The sequence below is a fragment of the Drosophila innubila genome (assembly GCF_004354385.1).
Source record: "Drosophila innubila isolate TH190305 chromosome 2L unlocalized genomic scaffold, UK_Dinn_1.0 5_B_2L, whole genome shotgun sequence".
In the NCBI taxonomy this organism is placed as follows: Eukaryota; Metazoa; Arthropoda; class Insecta; order Diptera; family Drosophilidae; genus Drosophila; species Drosophila innubila.
In genome coordinates this window covers 7,325,304-7,335,010 of record NW_022995373.1, presented here as the reverse complement: position 1 = coordinate 7,335,010, position 9,707 = coordinate 7,325,304, and the positions used below count along the sequence as shown (strand labels likewise).

The window sequence follows — 9,707 nt, the reverse complement described above, 5'->3', positions numbered from 1 at the left end:
GGGATTACGCCGCACTCCGAGCGATTATCGGCCACCTATCGTGCCACATAAGACATCGGAGGCGCGAATCCGATACGAAATTTGCATTATAGCAATTCATTATCTTCTTTTATTTTTTTCAAATTTGGGCGCCATATTGTAACGAACTGCTTTGTGTCTCGGTGGGCCGCGCCGACTAGCTCATCGGAACTCCTCACGGGTGTGTTTCCATCCCTGGCCCGCAGTTCACACAATCGATAATTCATCGCTAAACGGCAGCTGCAGCTCAATTACCATCACTATCGACATAACGAAAACAAACTACGCAAAAGGAACGACGGCGACGAAAACTGCAACAATAAATACAACAGGTAAGTAAAAATCACAATACAATCAGAAAACAACACTAATCCCTCTTCCGTTCAAACAGGGCCCATTTGCAGGACCCGGGCGTACCCTCCCTTCCTGAGACGGCATGCGTTCCTCGTCTCCCATCTGTTGGCCACCCGAACGGGCCAATCTCAGCCTGCGTTGGACATCTCGTTTCCCCTCCCCTTCCACAAAAACTAAGCCGGACATCATGTTCATTCTCATGGCAAGTATAATTTCAATTTCTTAATTTTTAATAACACTTGAACTAATTTTAATATTATGTTTTACAGTTTTCTTAACGAAATCAAAAAATGCAACAATGATGAGACAAACCAACACACAGAACAGGAACACAACGATGTTGCAAGTAAGCAACATGCTCGCCGGAACACCAGTGGCAAGATGCTGGAGCGGAGACGCCGCTGAATTCACGATGTTAATATGTGTATATATATATATATATATATATATATATATATATATATATATAGTATATATATATATAGTGACATATTCTATGTCTACGTTATACATAATATATTCTATGTCCACGTTATACATAAGTCTAGACACCAAATTCCACATTCCAATAATGTAAACTTTTACAGGCTGGAACTATAAACAAAGAGTAGCCAAGCCACCCTAAATTTCGCATACCGATAATGTAAACTTTCGCAGGCTGCACTTGTAAACAAAGAGCAGCTAAGCCGGGCTTCTCCCCCATCGATCAGCATTGATCGAAATAACCCACTGTCAGCAAATTTGCGTTCCCAGCCAACGCTGAGTAATTTCGTTCCCAGCCTTTACAATATTGTAAACATTTAAATGCCCGAAATTAGCTTTCGTTATAACGCAAAGCACAATTATCAGTTGCTTAAGACTGCCTTGTCTTTTTATTTTATAATAAATTCAACTTAACCGTTAGAACTGTGCGCGGTTTTTATAAGATTCAAACTCACAGTAAATAAAGAAAAATCGAATTATATATATATATGTGTGTATCGGTAAGTGTGGTTAATTTATGTGTAATAAGTGTATTGTGTATGTAATTTAGTTAATGTAATATTTATCGCTTAATTACTACCTTGCCTACCTAAAGAGCTCTCTGGGTGGGTAAAGGGGCGATAATTGTTTGTGCGTATGTATATATATATGTAAATATACAATATTAATTGTATTTCGTTGTTGTTCCTACACTGTTGTGTCTTATTTTTTTACAGGTTTTAATTTTATTTACTTAAAATTTTAATTTTTACGTTACTTTAAATTTTAATTTTATTTAATTTAAGTTTTAATATCAAATGATTGTATAGTTAATTCAACTTAGTTTTATTTTAATTTTAAATACGTTTTAATTTATAATTTTGTCTTTTGTTCGATTCCCTTGTTTTTTTTTTTTGTATCACATTCAAATTTTTTTTTTTATAATAATAAATATTAATACATTTCTTTTAATCAACAGTGAAATTGTATTTCTTGGGCGGCACAGGGACAGAAAAATGATTTTTTCTTGCAGCTCTTCACAACGTAAAAGTTTGCCAAACATGTGGCGGAGCAATCGGAATGGACTCACTCGGGTCTGCCTGGATGAGCCTTCTGCTGTCTCAAGGAAGGATGCAAACTGCCGCTGCTGCTTATTATGCGCCCTCAACCTCGACTACTCCGAAAGTGGCCTCTATCGTCCCTCACACGCTGGGGTGTCGTCGCTGTCGGCAGATTCTACAACGCAGGCGGTACTGAGCTCAGCTAACCGATGGTGACACAGCGATTATTCAGATCACCACACGAAGGATTAGACTTATTCGATCGGTCGCGGGAACAGTTTTTAATGGCACGGGAGCGTAGAATCGAATCTAACGCTGCTCAACGTGCAGGAAAACTTGACGACTCCCGACAAAATTTTGAAGCAACCTTCGCTGACCGCTGTTAAAATCCAACTCGCTAACCGCATATTCTGCAGCAACGTGGTTCGATGAAAAATTTCCAATTCCATTTTTCATCCTATTCATCCCACCGTTGCTGCAGTTTGAGTCCAATTTCACTCAATTGCATCGAAGGGGCATGAAGGGGTAGCGCATATGTGCTGTCTCGCTTTGGAGTTGCTGCCTGTCTTTGTCTAGCAAAACATTTGGAGTTGCCCTCCCCCAGACTACCCCCCAGACTACCCAGGTCGTTTGTGCCCAATCGGCCTCCTGAGCAGCGCCCAACGTAGGCCACACCCACAACTAACACCTACTCTGCCACCAGATGGAAACGTCGGAGCCTTCACCACCAACGCCAATCAAAAGTAAACAAGCTCCAACTACTATCGCAGATCCTAGGCATAATATATTCCTAATCCTCTTCCTTGCAGATCCTCCAGTTCGTAGGCGTTGGTGCCTACTGCTCGAACGACGCGGTTCTTCAGGAACTTCCTTGCAAACTTAGCAATGAACGCCTTGCTGAAGTTGCTAAGTGCAAAGTTACGCCTCCATACCTCCTGTCCTGGCTCCAAATGAAAATGACGCGCACGCTGGTCATAGCGTTGTCGACTCCTCTCGTACGCAGAGTGAAGATGTTGTTTCATCTGACCGCGGACTACTGCCAGCCTATCTTTCGCCTCCAAATCAGAGATGTCATGGTCGGAAAGGGATATTAGCTTCCTGGGCAGTTTGTACGAGGACCCGTTCAAATACATGTGTTGGCCAAACACAGCAAAGAACAGAGTCACTCCGTGGCCGTATGTACCGCGTTCCTGAGGATACCTCCACTTCCGGTAAGTAAGCGTCCCATTCTCTGTGATCCTGCTCTAAATATGTTCGTATTGCAGCTAGAACCGATCTGTTTACGCGTTCAGCGGCGTTGCTCTGAGGAGAATACACGGGCGTGCGCAGATGTATTATCCCAAACGCTTTGATTATCGCCTCAAAGGATTTGGAGATAAATTGCCGCCCATTATCCAAGTGTATTACCTCTGGAACGCCGAACTTAAAGAACACTTCGTGTACCAGGAAGTTGATCACGTCTGCTGCAGATGCTTCTCTCATCGCCTTCAGAAAAGTGAATAAATATCCAGGAGTGTCCGCGCTTTGACCGTGGATACTTCCCAAGGAAGTCAATGTAAAGTTTCTGAAAAGGACGATCGGTAAGTACCTCTTTTCCGATTCCTACCTGGGTGCGATAATTCTGAGCCTTCGTTTCCTTGCAGGTTTCGCACTTCCGCACGAAGTCGCGAACTTGAATCGTCATCCCGGGCCAGTAAAATTGCCTGCGCAATGCATGGAGAGTTTTTCCCATTCCTCCATGAGCTGCGGTCTCCTCAGCGTGAGCTCTTTGGATGAGTCCGGCTGTCAACGATTCCGGGACCCACAACTTCCAAGTCGTGCCCTCCACTTCATCATCCAGCGTCTCGTCTTGGGTTCTCTTGAAGATAATTCCGTCCTGGACCTTCAAATCGGGCAAGCGATGTTGGTTGCTCGTCACATCGTTTACCAGCTCCTGATACTCGGCGGACTCGAACTCCAGAGTTTCGAACCCCAGTAGACTCTCCGGTGTGACCTCCACTTCTTCTTCACTCCTGAATAACGTGTCAGCAACGACGTTATCGGCGCCTTTCTTATACCGCATCGTGACTGGAAAAGATAGCAGCTCCACTGACCATCTGGCTAGTCTCCCGGTCAAGTCTTTGAGACTCAAAAGCCATTGTAGGCTGGCGTGGTCGGTGATGACAGTAAATGGCATCATTTCCACATATGGTCAGAATCGATGGATTGGGAGCTTCGCGGCTAAGTACTCCTTCTCCGTCACCGTGTAGTTGATCTGATGCTTGTTCAACTTCGCTGGAAAGAATGCGATCGGCCTTTCCTGCTGCTCGTCATCCAGTTGAAAAAGCACAGCTCCAACGCCAAAGTGAGAGGCATCGCACTGGATGAAGAACTGGTGTTTAAAGTCAGCATGGACTAACACTGGAGCTGTGGTGAGTGCATCCTTGAGCTTCTCCACCGCCTCTATGGCTTCACCACTAAGCTGGAATCTAATATTCTTCTTTTTCAGCGCATCAGTCAATGGAACGGAGATCTTCGCAAAGTTTTTAATGAACTGGCGATACCACCCCGCCGTACCTAGAAAACTCCTGAGCTCCTTAACGTTTCTGGGAACGGGAATGTTTCTGATCGCCTCCACTCTGCCTGGATCCATTTTTAACGTTCCGCCACCTATAATGTAACCCAGATATTTGATGCTGCGGAAACAGAATTTGGATTTCGATATTCCAATCGTGAGGTTGGCCTTTATCAAACACTCTGCGACCAATCGGAGATACTTGATGTGCGTCTGAAAATCGGCTGAAATGATGAGGAGATCGTCCAAGAACACGAAGACGTTGGATCTCAATGTCGCTGGGATCACCTTGTCCATGAGCCTGCATAATTGCTGTGCTGCGTTGCAGAGACCGAATGGCATATGCCTGAACTGGTACAATGGTCTCCCGGGTACCGTGAATGCCGTATACGATCTGCTCTTCTCCTCCAGCTCGATCTGCCAGAACTCAAACTTCAAGTCGACGCTCGAGATGTAGTGGGTCTCGTCAATGCGGGATAAGATGCCTTCTATGCATGGAAGTGGGTAAGCATCCTGTACTGTTAAGCTATTTAGATTACGGGCATCTAAACAAAATCTGTTTTTTCCAGGTCGCATCACTACTGTCGTACGGTTGCTCCAGGGACTGTCGCTTTCTTCGATAATGCCCAATTGCAGCATCTTATCGACTTCAGCCCACACGATCTCCTGTTTGGCCGGCGACAGAGGATAATGTCGGTCCTTCACGGGCTCGGTTCCTTCAATCAGCTGTATCCGATGCTGTAGCAGGTGAGTCTTTTCTAAACCGTCCTTCTCAAACTGGAGAAATTCGCGTTTAACGGCCTCCAACTGACTCTCCTGCTCCTCTTCCAGGTTCCACATCTCCGGATCAGACACGACATCATCCTCGTCCGATAGTATGCGACGTCAGGGTTGCTCACAGTGATTTCGGAAGCCTCTGGACGCACATCGACATCGGGTGGTGCTCCGAGCACTCCAGGAGCGATTTCAAACGCCCTCCCTGCAGGTCAGGGCACATATAAAATACGATTTCCTCTGTTCTAACCTTGTATTTTACAGGCAGCACAACACGTCCCAAAATTGGACGACTGGCTCCTGCCGCTGTCCTCACCATCCACGTGTATGGCTGCACAGTCCATCCCAGCTCATCCACCAATTCCCGACATCCTCTTCCCAGCAGACTAACCGACGCTCCCGTGTCTAGAAGACCTTTCATCCTACGTCCCTGGATCTCCACATCTGCAAACACTCGTGGATCCGTGTTGTCGTCTCGCCGTACAGCCTCGATGACCTGTCGCCTCGTCAATCGTCGTTGCCGGAAACGCGCTCTAGCCTTTAAGATGCGTCGAGTGGCCAGTGTCATCCCCTCCAGCTGTCGCTCATGAATTCTATTCCGGGCCGACATGTATGCCCGGACACGTTCTTCATATGGCAAGCCTCGTAATTTTTTTCCTCTTGTGAGGTTATTATCCTTATTGGATGTCTTAAATGTATCTGTTGAATTGCCAATGTTTTTTGACAATTGTACGCGGGTACTATTTACCAAGAATGACTACAACTTGGCTTTCAACAACAACGTTTATTTTGGCTAGATTGGTTTCACAATATGCGGCTGTGGCTTTTAACAATAAGCTTCGCCAGATCAACAACTAAAGTTATGTACAATGCAAAAACGCGGGAAAAATATGCTAGTGTATATGTATGTGTATGTGTATGCAATCACAGCTGGAACCAGTTCACGACAAGCCTGCTCATCTAGTTCAGTACACGACAAGCCTGCTCATCTAGTTCATGCTGTGCCGATAGTTATATCGATAAACGGATTAGGCTGCTGCTGAATCCGACATACTCCCCCCGTTGGAAGCCTGTCTTTCAACAGAGTCCTTTAGAGGCAACAGACACAGCTTGTTCACTGCTCTTCTGATGACACCAGATGCTGTATTTAGATCAGCCACACGGGCGACTCCATCCTTGCCAGGGACCAGATGCAACACCCTGCCAAGCGGCCAGCGCATGGGAGCAGGTTTTCGTCCTTCACGAGTACCATGTCATTAACGCACAAAGATTGCGTTGGAGAACGCCACTTAGTTCGCTGCTGCAGAAGAGTCAAGTATTCTTCACGCCACCGTGCCCAGAACACCTGTTGCAGCTGCGCACGCTGCCATCCATCTAGTCGGTTGGTTCAGCTTGGTCAGATCAGGCTCGATGATACAACTTGGGGACCCCGAACAGTAAATGCGCAGGAGTCAGAACATCTAGATCTGCTGGGTTCTCTGAAAGTGCAAGTAATGGGCGAGAATTAACAACTGCACAGATTTGGCAGACGAGGGTGCGCAGTTCATCAAAGTGCAACACCGAGCGGCAAACAGAGCGATAAAAATGGTGCTTGGCCAACTTCACATCCGCCTCCCATAATCCACCAAAGTGCGGAGAGCGAGGAGGAATGAACTTCCAATCGATGTCATCGGCGAGGCAAAACTGCTGCACTGCCTTCAGGTGGGAATCGCTTAGCATCAACGTTTTTAGCTCAAGTAACTCGTTCTTGGCCCAACAAAATTCGTTGCATTGTCGGACCACATCTGACTGGGCTTCACGCGAGTAGCAATAAAACGTTTTAACGCGCTCAGAAACGCCGCCGTCGATAGATCCTTAACCAGCTCCAGGTGCACTGCCTTGCTTGTGAAGCAGATAAACACGCTGACAGCATTTCAGGGGCGCTCGCGTTCGAACATCCGACTTATAGAAAAATGGCCCACAATAGTCGACTCCAGTGACCGTAAACGCTCGAACCGCTTCAGACGCTCCTTTGGAAGACTTGCCATCATTGGTTCCACAAAGTTTGGCCTCGCTCGGAAGCACGTCACACATCCTCTTATCGCCTTGGTTACCGTTCTTAATCCGCCAATTGGCCAATACTGAAGTCGAATCTTGGCAAGAAGTGCACGGGGTCCGATGAAGATTCCTTTGATGAAACTGCACGATGAGTGCTTGTGTGATTGCATGACGCTGAGGCAGAATAATGGGATGCTGGCCATCATAATCCAAAGACAGATTGCAAAGCCGTCCACCAACACGAAGCAGTCCACACTCATCCAAAAGGGAGCCAAAGCAGCAATGGAGCTTGACTTTCTCACATTCCCGTGAGACCGGATCTCTTTCATGTCGTCCCAAGGTTCGTCATTTGCACAAGACGCAGAAGAATGCGAGTGCCATGATGAACATCTAAGACAGTTAATACAGGATTCCTTATTCGCTTGATAAATTTGTAGACATAGCCAAATGTGCGCTGCATGGATCCAAATGAATTTGAGTGCTTACATCCAAGAGTGAGGTCTGCATGTGGAGATGTCACGATGAGTGCGCTCTTCCTCAACTCAATTGTAGGCCTTTCGGGAATGCAAGACGCAGGCCAGCTTGGACGACCATCCACAAGATATGGCGGGCCATGGAACCAGAGATCGGATTGTGCCAACACTTCTGGAAGTGCGCCCTAGAAAGGATGTCAGCTGGATTATCGGTTGGAACATGATGCCATTGCATGCCGAGGGTCAACTCCTGTATTGCAGACACTCTGTTCACCACGAAAACATTAAATTTGAAAGGCTCATCTCTAATCCAGGATAGAACTACTGACGAATCGCACCAGCAATAAAACTGGCTGAAGAAAATTCCGGTACGATTGATTTCATACATCAGGCTTGCCAATAGCTTCGCTCCACAAAGTTCCAACTTCGGAACGGACAACGTCTTTAAAGGCGCAACTCGCGACTTGGAGCACAGGAGTCTACTTGTGACAGTCTGACCTCTGGTGACTACGTAGACGCAAGCACCATAAGCCTCCAAACTGGCATCGCAAAATCCATGAATCTCCACCTCAGCATCTGCGATGAGCACGACTCTGGGAAACGAGACGTGTGGAATGTTCTGGAAACTACTGCATAACTCCTTCCATGCCGTGTCACGTGCTAGAGGCAAACTTTCATCCCAAGTCAGTTGATCCTTGCAGAGCTGCTGAAGAAAAATTTTTGCTTTAGTTATGACTGGGCCTAATAGTCCAAGCGGGTCATAAAATCGGGCAACAATAGACAGAACTGAGCGTCTCGACGGCTTCACTCTAGAGTCTAAAACAGACAAAGAAAACAAAAGCTTATCAACTGCAGGGTCCCATACAAGGCCAAGGGCTTTGGTGACATCGCTTCCATCATCGAACTTCAAAAACTAATCTCTGTTTTCAGCAGCTACTCCATCTAGGACCTTCTCGTGACTCGAACACCATTTGCGAAGCTTGAACTGGCCACGGGCCAATATAGCGCAAGTCTGATCCATCTTTTGCCTGGCTTCTGCCACTGAGTTTGCTCCGGAGATAAAATCGTCAACATAGAACTCCTGTTGTAGGGCTTTGGCTGTATGATTGGGCCGGCCATCAAAACGTCGTTAAGAGAGTATCCTGAATCGGTCGACGCAGAGCCACCAAACACCATACGCAACTTTGTTGTGGTGCTGTCCTCCTTGAAGACGCAATGGTGAGGAAGAAAATACTTGCAGCAATTTATGGACTCAGGAGCAACTTGCGACATGTGGTTCAGATCCAGAAACTCTTTGATGAAAGCTGAATACTGCTCCTTTAGATGCGCATGACGGCCCAATTTACGTTCAATGCTGAGGAAACGACGATATGCCTGGTCATAGGAGTCACCTAGAAGCTCTGCACTGTGCTTCAAAGGCAACTGAACCATATATTCGCCAGACGGCAAACGAGAAAAGTTTTTTACAAAGTGCTGCTGCATTCCAATTCTTCCTTGCTGGCCTTTACCATGGGCTCCTCCAAACTCTCAATTTCCCAAAACGTCGAACCAAGTCATCCAACCTGAAATCCAGCTGAGCAGCCTCGCTGATAAGAGCGCCAGTAGACAACAACGAAGTGCTACGATGCTTCTCAAAACCTCCAGTCACGACCCAGCCAAGGCGCGTCTTTTGAAGTAGCGGCAATCCTGGCAACAGCATGATTTGCCCAACAGATAGCAGCTCATTGAAAAGGCTCGCTCAATTAAAGATCCACTCGCTGTGGCTTATTGAACGCTGGATCAGCCAGTGTAATGTTGGAGGAATCTTCCAATCCGACGTGTCGATTGCGAAGCTAGTGACTGTCGGTAATAGTTGGGGCCACAAGGGCGTCAAATGTGGCTGAATACTCTGACGTTGACGACTTCATCTGAATTTTTACAACTGATCCGTCAGTAGAAACGCTCGTGTCTCCGAGACCCGTGACGACGGCAGAA

At 46.6% G+C, this 9,707-nt stretch overlaps 1 long non-coding RNA gene across 1 annotated transcript; it reads left to right on the top strand.

The window, feature by feature from the left end:
* Positions 1 to 306: 306 nt before the first annotated feature.
* On the top strand, positions 307 to 545 carry LOC117782718. Its single transcript, XR_004617322.1, has 2 exons — positions 307 to 350; positions 410 to 545. It is a non-coding gene; the product is annotated as an uncharacterized LOC117782718 (long non-coding RNA).
* Positions 546 to 9,707: the final 9,162 nt, after the last annotated feature.